Genomic DNA, 14,111 nt, shown 5'->3' on the forward strand with positions numbered 1-14,111 from the left:
ATGTCTTGTGAGGTGCATACCAAAAGGGGCATTGTACTCTATAATGGGTCTAATGAGTGATGAGTAGAGGGGAACAATGACCTCTTTTTTTCTGGATGAGAAACGTTTTGTGATGAGGTGTGCCACATAGAAGTATTTCCTGACTACTGTGGTGATGTGATTATCAAAGGAGAGACTACTGTCTACCTGTGTCCCAATGTCTCTTATCACACTTTCGGTGTTAAGTATACTACCACCTATGTTGTAGTTCATGGGTACAGAGTTTTTACCAATGGGGATGACAATGCACTTTTTGGCATTGAGCTTGAGGCCATGGCTTTGACACCAGGTATCTGTCTCAGTGAGGCCCTTTTGTAGGATGTCCACATCGTTACGAGTTTTGATTATGGCTCCTAGTTTGCAGTCATCTGTGAACTTCGTTAGCCAAGGACTTTCTGTGTTAGCAGGTACTTCAGAGAAGTAGATACCAAACAGGAGAGGACCCAGGACTGAACCCTGCGGTATTCCATTTGTCACTGGGCTGAAGTCAGATTTGAAGTCTGCTATTTTCACAGTGTGAGTTCTGTCACTGAGCCAATTGGCAACCCATCTTGTGACATAGGGATTTATACCTAGTTTAGTGAGTTTATCTATAATTCCAGAGTAGGGGATGGGGTCAAAAGCCTTGGCAAGATCTAGATAGGCTGTGTGAACCACCTTACCCTTGTCTACGGCTTTGGTGACTGCTTCAAAGAAGTCTATCAGGTTTAGGAGACATGATCTGTCTTTTACAAACCCGAACTGGGCTGGGTCCAGAGTTTGGAGATTACCAATGTCTTTGTTATAAGTTCCATGATGATACATTCCATGGCCTTGCAGACCAGGCTCATCAGGCTAATGGGGCGGTAGTTCCCAGGGTCCGTGGTGGCTCCCCCCTTGTGGAGTGGGATAACCGTCGCTGTGCGCCATTCAGCAGGCACAAAGCCTGAGGTGAGGCTATGATTGAACATGGTACTTAGGTGGGGTGCCAGTTCGTTCTGTAGTTCATGTAGAACGCAGTCTGGGATGTTGTCTGGTCCCATGGATGTTGTGTTCTTGGCTTTGGAGAGTGTGGTTTTTACCTGTGCAGCCGTGATTACAGGAACTTTGCATTCTTCCGGTATAGAGATGGGCTTTTTAGGGGGTGAGAGTGGGGTAAAGTTAGCACTGAACCTATCTGCCGGGATGTTGGCAATATCAGTTGGGTCTGTATGTTTAGTGCCATTGTGCTGTAACTCAGAGCAGATCTGAGTGTTGCCATTGAGATTCTTGACATAGCTATAGAATGCTTTGTGGCTGCCTTTAGAATCAGTGGTGATTTTGTTTTCGTAACTAGCTTTGGAGGATTTTATCAGGGCTCACAGCTTCTTACTGAGGCTGACCAGGGAGCTCCTCCACTCATGGGATTTTACTCTCTTTTGCAACAGTTTCTTCCTTCTGTTGTACAGTTTGTTTATGGCAGGGGACCACCAGATTGGCTTCCTTTTTTGGAGGATAGCATCTCGGTTCTGTTTGGGATAGCACGATCCATGCACTCATGTAAGTGCTTATAAAGTGCAATTGTGTAGGATTCAGTAGTCGTAACTGTATTGTCCATCTGCATGGGTGTCATGAAGCTCACCACTTCTGTCTTAAGAAGCATGAAGTTGGCTTTGGAGAAATTTTTTACCATGGTTTCCTTAATGGGGGTAATTAGCTTATGGTCGGATCGGACCAGTGAGGCGTTGACTTCAGGTGTGGAACACCGGTCACTCATGTTGGTAATGACTAGATCTAGGATATTGTTGCCCCTGGTGGGGGTGTGGATAAGTTGATCCAGGGCATTGGAGTTTATGAATTCCAGAAAGCGTTGAGCGAAGGAGTTGGTACATGAGTAGTTTTCCCAGTTAATGGTGGGGTAGTTGAAATCACCCATTATTAGGGTGTTTGATTGAACCCTAATATTTTCCAGTACATCAAGAAAAGAGGAGTGGGAATCCCGGGGCATGGTGGGTGATCTGTAGCAAGCTACAATTTGGATTGCAGTTTTGCCCAGAGTTAGTTGCACTTGGATAACCTCGGCTGCATTATGCTGAGCAACTAGCCTGGAGGTGTGGATATCCTTAGTGAATTTGGACACACCTCTGCCTTTGGTGTTCTGGTCCAGGTTACATGGCCGAAAAGTGTGGTATGAGCTATAGCCTGGTAGTGCAGGGGTGCTCTCTGGAGCCTTGAACCAGGTCTCAGTCACTGCACAAATATCGATGTTCTCCATTTTAATGAGTGCCTCGAATTAGTGCATTTTGAGATTTAGACTTCTAGCATTGAGTAGCATCACCCTCAGTTTTTGCTTGCCTGTTCCTATTAATGTGGTTCAGGTCCCCCTTTCACCTGTATATGGTAACAGTGATGCTTTTTTGGTAGGTGTGTTTACTGTTAATTCATTTATATTATGGATAATTTAATCATAGGATGAGTACATATCAGTTGTACATTTTCTTTGTATTTGGATTTCTCTCTCCTCACCCACTTTGTTATCATCCTTTCTATTACATACATTTATTTTGGTTATTATCTTTTTCCTCTCCATTTATTTTACTCTTATATGCAGCAATAGCCTGGCCTGCACCAAGAAAATCCTGCTGCCCCCAACATCACTAAGAATGGAATTCAGCACATCTGGATCCCAGCTTTCCAGCCACTTCCATACCTCCTGCCTTACAATTGCCACCCACTACAGGTAACCCTGCACCAGATGCTGGGAGCTTTGTACTCACTGGTAGCAGTGACACTAGAGATGACTCCTTTATCACTCATCTACATCTGGTAAGAAGCCAGCCAAGTTAGACTTTTCACTGTTTGATACCTTAAAACTCCTGTAATGGAAGCCCAAGGCATATAAGCAAATGACACCTTAAGGACATAAAGTGTCTCAGCTATAAGGCGCCTGAATGTCCATGACTTTTTTTAAGTTATGGGAAAGAGTAGTGGAAGCTAGGTTAAGAAGGGGCGTGAAGATTAGTGATCAGCAGTATGTTTTCATGCTGGAAAAGAGCACTACAGATGCGATGTTTGCTCTGAAAGTGTTGATGGAGAAGTACAGAGATGGTCAGAAGGAGTTGCATTGTGTTTTTGTAGACTTAGAGAAAGCATATGACAGGGTGCCTAGAGAGGAGTTGTGGTATTGTATGAGGAACTTGGGAGTGTCAGAGAAGTATGTAAGAGTGGTACAGAATATGTATGAGGGTAGTGTGACAGTGGTGAGGTCTGCGGTGGGAGTGACGGATGCATTTAAGGTGGAGGTGGGATTACATCAAGGATCAGCTCTGAGCCCTTTCTTATTTGCAATGGTGATGGACAAGTTGACAGACGAGATCAGACAGGAGTAACTATGGACTATGATGTTTGCAGATGACATTGTGATCTGTAGCGAGAGTAGGGAACAGGTGGAGGAGACCCTGGAGAGATGGAGCTATGCTCTAGAGAGAAGAGGAATGAAGGTCAGCAGGACTAAGACAGAATATATGTGTGTGAATGAGGGGGAGGATAGAGGAATAATGAGGATGCAAGGAGTAGAGGTGGTGAAGGTGGATGAGTTTAAATACTTGGGATCAATAGTTCAGAGTAATGGTGAGTGTGGAAGAGAGGTGAAGAAGAGTGCACAGGCAGGATGGAGTGGGTGGAGAAGAGTGTGAGGAGTGATTTGTGACAGACGAGTACCAGTAAGAGTGAAAGAGAAGGTCTACAAGAGACTAGTGAGACCAGCTATGTTATATGGGTTGGAGACAGTGGCATTGACAAAAAGGCAGGAAATAGAGATGGATGTGGCAGAGCTAAAGATGTTAAGATTTGCACTGGGTGTGATGAGGGGGGACAGGATTAGGAATAAGTATATTAGATGGTCAGCCCAGGTTGGAAGGTTTGGAGACAAAGCCAGAGAGGCAAGATTACATTGGTTTGGACATGTGCTGAGGAGGGATGCTGAGTATATTGGGAAAAAGATGCTAAGGATGAAGATACCAAGTAAAAGGAAAAGAGGAAGGCGTAAGATAAGGTCTATGGATGTGATGAGAGAGGACATGCAGGTGGTTGGTGTGACAGAGCAAGATGCAGAGGACAGGAAGAAATTGAAACAGATGATCTGCTGTGGCGACCACTAACAGGAACAGCCAGAAGAAGAAGATGATGATGATGATGATGATGGATACATTCAGACCAATTTTTCTTGCAGTTTTTATTGAATATTTAATCTGTGTGACCTTTTTACCCTTTGCTTTAGATGGTTTGGATGTTAGTTGGGGTATTCCACAAGCACCTTAATGTTTATGGGCATCAGTTGGGTTTAAATACTTTGTGTTTCTAAAATATAGACAGACAATCCACTTATGCTGTAAAGGTGAGGTCAATCAAATGGCCAAAACATGCATGTCCACAGCTAGAGGGGTTTGGCTTTATTGGCCTGACTGTATCCATAAAAATACATTACAAGATGTTTAAGGTATCACACAGTGATAACGCTAGCTTGGCTGGGTTTTTCTTGCAGTTTCTATTGTATGTTTTGTCTGTGTACCATTCTTCCCCTTTGGTTTGGATGTTAGTTGGAATATTTTACAGGCACCTTAATGTTATGGCCATCTGTGTCTGGTAGACATTTTGCGTGACATTATGAACAGGAGGTTGGATGCCCAAATAAGCCAGATGTAGAAATCCCTCTAGTGACTCAGTGAGTCACATCCAAGTCCAGCACTATCTGTGGAAGTAGTGGTGGTACCCATGGTGACAAGTAATCACCCTCTACCAAACAGCTTACAGAGACTGCAGCTCTGGACATTCCATCCTGTCAAAGGAAAAAACTTCAAAGACCAATTCACGTAAGGTTCAAGCAAGGTACCCTTTATTAACTTGCAGCAAGGAGACAAAGCATGCTGGCAGAATGGTTTGTCGGAACATTAATGATTAGTATGGTATTTTTATACGGTTCTTTCCATGTCACACAGAAATGTTACTTCTATTGCTGACATAGTTAGACACAGCTTTCTGTATTGTCCTACACAAAATGTTACTAGACTAATTGCTGACTAGTTGAGAATAACTGCTGATTTAGAAAACATTTCAGAAAAACAACCTGGCCTTGGGGCTTATTTTAACTCACCACAAACTTTCAATTCTTCAATTGTGCAGTTCAAATATATGTGTTACATTTTGCCTAGATTCAAGGTACAGTTCTAGCTTAGGTACAAGTAATGCTGACTACGGTTTATACTTTCAAGCATCCATTGTGTTCTTTATCAAAGCTTCTAGCAGCTGTGTACTTTCTCATGGCATAAGCAGAAAATCAATAACTCTTTTGTTAAGTCTCACGACACTAGTAGAAATGAATTACTTCTTGTTATTTGCTGAGATTAGCAGAAAATAGAATGCTTCTTGTTAAGTTTCTAATAGCTGTGCAGATTCATGCAGTGTGAACAGAATAAATGTATTAACTCTTTTAAACCTCAAATGCACTAAGCATGCATATTACTAATACATATTTTTCTAACATTTCTCCCCTTTTAATACTTTTATTATACTTTCAAAATAAGCATAAACAGTTTTTTTTCTTCCCCTAACCTCTTCCTACTCAGGATTTGCAGTTAAGTGAGTCATTCAGTTTAAACTTATGAAAGCATTTTCAATTTTTTAGCAATTCTTCAAGTTCAGCACCTTGGTATAAGGTTTCTAAAACTGACATGTTGATAAAGTCTTTAATCGGTCTTTTCATGCAGGGGATGCAGCAGCACACACATACCATCAGCAGGATCATTCCTACACAGATGGCAATCAGGATGTTCATTAGGATACTGCCCCACCCCCAAACAATCTCTGGAAAAAGTCTGTCAATGGATTTGGTCCTGGCTTGGTCATAGCCGACACCTGCTGAATTACCTCAAGGTGATTGTCTATCTCGTGTTCGTGGTCAGGAATATACGAACAGCACTCCTCCTGGATTAAAACACAAGTACCTCCTCTCGCCACTAGGGTGAAGTCAAGAGCCATGCGGTTTTGAAGCACTACTGTTCTCATGGCAGTCAGTTCATCAGTCACCGATTCCAGAGTGGAAAAGGTTGCATTGCTCATTATTTCGAGACGTTTAGATGGTTTTCTCAGTTCCCAGATTGATTTTGTTGCTCCATATGCTGGCAGTACACCTGCCCATGAGATGATGGTATCACCCAAGTCCATATGTGACAGTCCATTTTTCCCTAGGCCCACAGCATGATGGTTTTTCCAGCCTGCATTGATTTGCCCCACTGGGTTGACAGGTTTCTTGATTTCTCATCGAACATTCCGAATTTTCCCCTGAGGTAAAACTGTTGTGTGTCGTATGGCTGGAACCAGGTACCCCAAATAACAACTGCTGGACCAATTCTCAGGTAACCACTTATATGCTTTCCTACCACATACAAAGTAGCAATCTTCTACTTTGGTAGTAACTTTACTATGTCCTGGCTCTGGATGAAACATTTTTTTGTCAGCTGTAATCAGTTGTTTATAGAGGTCAGCATTATGTTTTACTTCATCAGTTGTCATATGCATCAGTTCAAAAAAAGAATAATAGCTTGTGTTGCAATAGGAACCTGCGTTGTCAGTTTTATTGTAGCATCTATAGGGAACAGTCACATTGCAATTGCTCCAACCCACCTGAACTGTATCATTTTTGTAAGAACACACAGCCCCCTTCTGTCGAACAGACAAGTGCAATGCTACTTTATCTTGTGATGTGACATCTGATATATCATAGACTAAGTTTTCCCAGGTCTTATTGGCTCCTAGGAGGACTGAAGTTAACAATAACGCCCCGTATGCTGTTGGCAAAGCTGTGCAAATCCAGCAGTTTGAAACATTGAAGGTCTCAGCATACACATATTTGATTGCCTGGTAAGTGTTGAAGTTTGGGTGCCACTCTACGTGCAACTCTCCATGCTTATTCAGTTCAGTTTGTGTGGCTGAGAAAAGGAATTGCCACAACAAAAAGATTATTGTCACTAGTACAGTCAGGATGATTATGCAATACTTCTGAGGAAACGGTTGTTCTGCATTCCTATTTTCTCCGACTCTTCCGAGTAGGTGTATTTGGATTTTTCTGGATTCCATCATTTTTGCTTTTGAAATGTGATCTTACTCTCTGCCCTAATAGGACCTTCAGCACTGATGGTTTCTTCACTGGGGTTGAGACAGATCAGTCCTATTGATCTGACCCCCCTTTGTAGCCAGACTTTGTGCTGAGGGCCCCGATGGAGAGGTAAGATTTTTGTCCAGTTCAAAGTTCTTAACTAGTTTTCAGTGTGTCAGGTGGATCCACGAAGCTCGATCTGCTATCTTGACTGCAGTGGGTGTCAAAAGAAGCACCTGGTATGGACCTTCCCACCTTGGTGATGACCAATTCTTCTTCTTTATAACTTTATATATATAACTTTATTGATGGATGGAGATATCAATCCTAACCCAGGGCCACATCATACCAATTCTAAGCACCACAATGAACAAGACAATTCTACTTCCACTTCACCCACTAAATCTACAAACTCTCTCTATATTGCTCATCTGAACATACGGAGTATTTGTAATAAAACCACTCAAGTTCATGCCCTTCTAGAAACTCAACAATTCGATATCTTATGTCTAACCGAAACATGGCTAAAGCCAACCATCAAAGACAATGAAATCACCCCACCTGGGTATAATATTCTTAGACTAGATCATACTTCAAAAAAGGGTGGAGGTGTTGCAATTCTCTATAAAGCACATTTGCACATTAGTATTTTAGATCATACTCTTATCCCTGATAATCATGCTGAAATTCTTAGCTCTAAACTTCAAATCAATAGTACAAAAGCCTTATACATTACATGTATCTACCTTCCCCCAGGTAACAATATCAATACACTAGAATGTATCCTCAGCTCACTTGCAAACTCCCTCCCTCAAGAAACAATAGTCCTAGGTGATTTCAACATTGACTGGCTTTCCTGCAATACTTCAAACCCTACCTCCCATATTAACCTTCATGGCTTTATACAACTAATAAATAGTCCTACCAGAACTAATAAAACCAGCAATAAAGAATCCATCTTAGACTGGATCCTTACAAATACTCCTCAACAAACCTATCAATCAGGTACTCTCCCTGATGCCCTAAGTGACCACTCACTTATTTATGTTACTAGGCATAGAACCAACCTAAGACTACCTACCACATATAGAACACTACGTTCAAAAAAACATTTTAACCCTGACAAATTTATAGCTGTATTATCTCAATGTAACTGGTCCCCTCTAAAAAATCTCCCTCTTAATGAAGCTGTAGAATATTTTAATTCCACATTCTTATCTATCCTGGATCATTATGCCCCAAGTCACACCATCAGAACCAAAGCTAAAGCAGCACCCTGGCTAACCAATAACACCAAGCAAAAAATTATCCTCAGAGATAAATTGTGGTCTAAATGGCGTACCACTAAAAATGTAACTGACCACCAAAACTTCAAAGAACTTAGAAACAGTACTAAAAAAGCTATCCTTCTAGACAAAAGGAACTATTACCTTCAATTACAACAAACCACCAAAAAGGACCCAAAAAATTCTGGACCAGCATCAATAATCTCTTATCCCCTGGCCAGTCTATCACACCTAACCCACAGGACTGCAACCCAGAGAATCTCATGCAAACAGCTAACAACTTTAACTTATTCTTTACTAATACTATTCAAACTCTAGCCAGTCACCTCTCTCCTGACACCTCTAAGCTACTCTCACCTTCCCTAAATCACCCTCCTTCCTTTCACCTTCAACCCATACCTACCTCCTATATCTTATCATTGCTCCAAAAACTAAAACCATCTACTCCTTCTGCAGACAAGCTTCCTGCTGAATTCTTGAAAATATCTGCCAAAGCTATTGCCTACCCCATCTCTATTCTGATAAATAGATCCTTAATCGAAGGTATTTTCCCCTCTATCTGGAAAATATCTCACATCATCCCACTTCACAAAGGTGGTAAGTCTAATGACTTCTCTAACTTTCGTCCTATAGCTCTCCTATCTCCAATAGCTAAAATAATGGAAAAATGTATCCACAAGCAATTACTGAATCACCTTCTGAAAAACAACCTACTTGCAAACTGTCAGCATGATTTTAGACCCTCCCACAGTACTACCACTGCTCTTCTCTCCTTTACCAACTCCATTAACTTCAACCGTAACAATAATTACCTTTCATCCTCTATCTTCATAGACTTATCAAAAGCTTTTGACATGGTAAACCACAAACTTCTTCTGCACATACTAAAATCTCTCTCATTTGATCCTCTTTCATTAACATGGTTTACATCCTACCTAGAAGACCGCCAACAAGCAGTTCTTTGGAAAAATGCACTATCCAACCTCCTCCCTACCTCTCTAGGAGTACCTCAAGGCTCTATCTTAGGCCCTCTTCTATTTTCATTCTTTATTAATGACCTCCAAGTAGCTATCCCACATACAACCTGCATACAATATGCAGACGATTCTACTATTATCTGCACTGCTAAGTCACAAACTGAACTACAGTCAATCACTCAAAAAGCTTTTGCCACTGTTGAACAATGGTTCTCTAATCGCTGCCTACTCCTTAATCCTAAGAAAACCAAATTACTATTATTCTCACCTTCCCGCAGATCTACCCCACTAAACTTCACTATTTCTGCCATGGATAGCACTCTCATCTCTCCTGACTCAACAACCAAGCTATTAGGTATTACTATTGCCAATAATCTCACCTTTGACACTCACATCAATAACACAATAAAATTAGTTAATAAAAAATTGGATCCCTTTATAGAATAAAACCCTTCCTTTCACCTGAAGCAAGGACCACCTTAGCCAGATCACACCTGATTTCTACCCTTCTATATGCTTCCCCCATATACACTAATCTCTCCAAAAACAACCTCAATAAATTAGCAACATCTTTCCATAATATTGCTCGATTTGCCACAGAATCCCCTTACAAAACCCACCACTGTCTGAACCTAAGAAATCTTGGATGGCTTGAATTTCAGAACCTACTTACACTGCAACAACTCATAATAGCTCATAAGATCCTATACCAACCAACCAAAACACCTATACTCTCTAGCCTCATCTCACCATACAATAACCTGAAACATTTCCGCTCTTCCAACAAACTATGGATAAATATAACCAAACACAATAATTCTGCAGGTGACTGTCTCTTTTCCAACTCAATTGGCAAAATATGGAATAAACTTCCCTCAGAAATCCTTTCTTTGTCCTCTCTTCCGCTTTTTATAACACAGCTAAAAATTTATCTCAACAAACACTGACTATGCTCTTGCACTAACCCTGATTAACTCTTTTTCCACCTCCCTTACCTTTTTCTTCCACCAAACTTCCTATAATCTATGCCTCTCATTAATATGGATGTATTTCACTGTGTGTTGCAAAAAAAAAAAAAAAAAAATGTGTATTTTTCCACTTTATATGATTAGTGTATTTTCTATGTATTTGAATATTTTCATGTAGTACCTCTTTTCAATTGCCCTGTCTTCAGCATTAATGATGCTGTACCTATCTTTGTCTTTGTCTTGTTCTATTGTACTTAACTTTGTGGAGCTTTTCTCTCCGGGCCTCTACTGAAAATGGACATATATCCAGCTAGACTAGCCCGGTCAACAAATGTAAAATAAAATGTAAAATAAATAAAATAAATAAATAAAAACGATAGCAAAGTCAGTCCAAAGGATAAATACACATGTACCAAATAATAAAAATAGAATCAAGGAGCAGGTACTAGTGTAAAAGAACGGGTATAATATTAGCGTTTCAAAGTTGATAACTGTTCAAGCACCCAAGTCCAAATCTGTTAATGCAAGTTCGTTTATTTAACAAATAAAACACGGATAAGCGCTTTCACTAAAGTTAGCTTCTTCAGATCCTACAGACAGGGAATCAGGACGACATATTTATAGTCAACATAATAAAATAATTACAACAATTAAGTGAGTTAATTAAAAACAGTTAAAGTTCAATCACATAGCAATTTGAATCAGATAAATATCAACAAAATATATGTTCATTTTAAAACAAAATATGTATATACCAAATTATCTTTATATAACATTTATAATGCTGATGATATATTAATATATAAAAAATTTAAAATGATTGTATATATAATAATAAATATGAATAAATAATTAAATATACTACTTCAAATAAATATATATATATGTTAATACATAATAATACATATTAATACATATAAATACTTATAAATATGTTCAATTGGTATATGTTAAAAATGTAAAATGGTATAATATGTGTGTGTATATGAAGTTTGTGTATATGTAAAATTTATAGATATGTCAATAAATAAATTAATGAATGTCATGTATATATGTATGTGAATAGAATATATAATTTGATATGTGTGTATGATAATATATGTATAAATGTATGTATAAAAAATGTTGTAAATATAAATATATGTGATAAAACTAATTTTAATGATAAAAATGTGTTAAAATGTTAGAGATGGGTTGAAATGAGTGAATATTGTAATGAATATAGCTGATGAAAAAATGTATGATAAAAAGTGTATTTATGAAAAATATATATATAATATATATATGTTTTGCTGAGACTTGTAGATGTGAATGTATAAAAAATTTACTGTGATGTAAAATAAATATGTAGAGGTCTATAAAAGGTGCTCTTATTGTAGGGGGCATATATAGAATAAAGGGCAATGTAGAGACTTGAAATTTAACAAGTATATATATATTTATTTAATGTGTCTACGTTGTTTAAGATGAGGTTTTATTGATGCCCTTTCATTTAATCCATGTCCTTTATCTGCTCTAAGTTGAATAATCCAACCACTCTCCCTTCCTTCTGTGTGACATCTTATATTCCCTCCCCTTTCATTTGGTGTTATTACTTCCAGCACTCTAAATGTAAATGTGTGGGAATCCCCTACCTGCATTATGTGCTTAGCTAAAGCATTGTTAAGATTTTTCTTTCTGATGCTATAACAGTGCTCCCTCATCCTGTCCCGTAGGCAACGGTTAGTTTTGCCTACGTAGAATGAGGAGCATAGTTTACATACTGCTAGGTACACCACATTGCAAGTCATGCAGTTGGCATCTGCAGTGATGTGGAATTCTTTGTTCAAATCTGGATGAATAAAAATAGGATCAGTGTTGATTAATGAGCAAAAATTACAATGACCACATGGTCTGGTGTTCGCATCTAATGGTGTATCTTTTCTGTCCTTATTATAGCATAATAGCCTTTTTAGATTTCTTTTGTTTTTATATAAGAACGATGGCTTGTCCCCTACTATGCCCTTAATTTCATCATCAGTCATTAAAATGTCCCAGTACTTATTGATAATATATTTGATTTCATTGTTGTCCCTAGTGAAAAAAGTAGAGAATTTAACTTTATGTGGAAGTATGGTACTACTATCATCCTTTATAGTGCTTGATCCAAAGTAAGGGGCACCTCTATTTGCACGTATATCTGGTGTTATCTTTAGGTGTTCCATTATTTCATTGGAACTGTATCCCCTTTCTGATAAATTATTTTTCAAATTATTTAAATCACTTTCTAGACCAGTTTCAGTTGCATTCATTCTTGACATTCGTAGGGCCTGCCCCTTCATAATGTTTTTAAAAACATATGTTGGGTGCATACTATTTCTGAGTAAAAGCATGTTCCGATGACAGTTTTTTCTGTGAATGCCTGTATTAATTATTCCACATGGTAATTTTTCAATAAAAAGGTCCAAGAAATCTATCTTATTTAAATTCCATTTTGCTGTGAATTTTAAGCAGGTGTTCATATTATTAACAGCAATAATGAAATTGTGTAGATCACTCAGTTCACCATCCCATAAAATAAATAAATCATCTACAAAGCGCCTATAAAATTGTATATTAGATTTAAATAGCATGTCCTGAAAAAGGACAGCTTCTTCCCATTGGGCCAGAAACATGTTGGCGTAGCTATTTGCACAGGGAGTGCCCATAGCTACGCCATCACACTGCCTATAAATCTCATTGTCAAATATGAACACGTTGTTTTCCAAAACTATTTCTAAGAAATATGTTATTAAATCAATTAAAGTGTCTGAATATTCACTGTGACTCTTCAAATAAGAGCTGACAAAAGTGATTCCTAGTGCATTGGGAATTACTGTGAAGAGTGATTGTACATCTAGAGTGACTAAAATTAAATTTTCTATAGATGTACAATCCTTCAAATTATCATATAAATCTGTTAAGAATTGCTTTGAGTCACGCAATACGTAAGGGTTAGTGTCCAAAATACATCTTAGATGTTTTTCAATGAAAACTGATAGGTGTTCAGTCACCCAACCTCTTCCTGAGACTATTGGTCTCATTGGTGGGTCAGAAGAGTTTTTATGAATTTTCGGTAGGCCCTGAATAATTGGAATAGTGGGTGTTTCTATATATAAATATTCATATAAATTTTTGTTGATTAGGCCGCTTTTGTAGATGTCTGATAGAATATTGTGTATATCAATACACTTTTTACTCACAGATTCAATATTTTCCCTGACATAAAATTTATCTTGAAGCATAGACTTCATTTTCTGTATATAATGTTCACTATCTAAGATCACTATTCCTGATCCCTTGTCTGCCGGTCTGATTGAAATATTTGATTCATTTTTTAATTTATTTAAACTGATTCTTTCTTTAAAATTTAAATTATCAAATCTCTTCTTGTTTCTTTTTTCATAATGTTTTTTATTATTATAAAACTTATGAAACTCATCTTCAGTGACTTTAAAATATGCTTCTACTAAAGGGTGATTGACTGGTATGAAGTCACTTAGATTTTTAAAATCAAACGGTCTTTTATTACTATTGGCACTTGTATTATGTATTGTAGCCTCATCTTTTGAGCCGAACATGTGCTTCAACATTATATTACGACAGAAGATTTTTAAATCCGTAATTGTGTCGATAATCCCACTATAGGTGTGAGGTATGAAATTCAAACCCTTATTTAAAAGTTCCACATCATCATTTGTTAATTCAAAAC

Source organism: Protopterus annectens, chromosome 2.part1, assembly GCF_019279795.1.
Source record: "Protopterus annectens isolate FY-2018-M chromosome 2.part1, PAN1.0, whole genome shotgun sequence".
Taxonomy (NCBI): Eukaryota; Metazoa; Chordata; order Ceratodontiformes; family Protopteridae; genus Protopterus; species Protopterus annectens.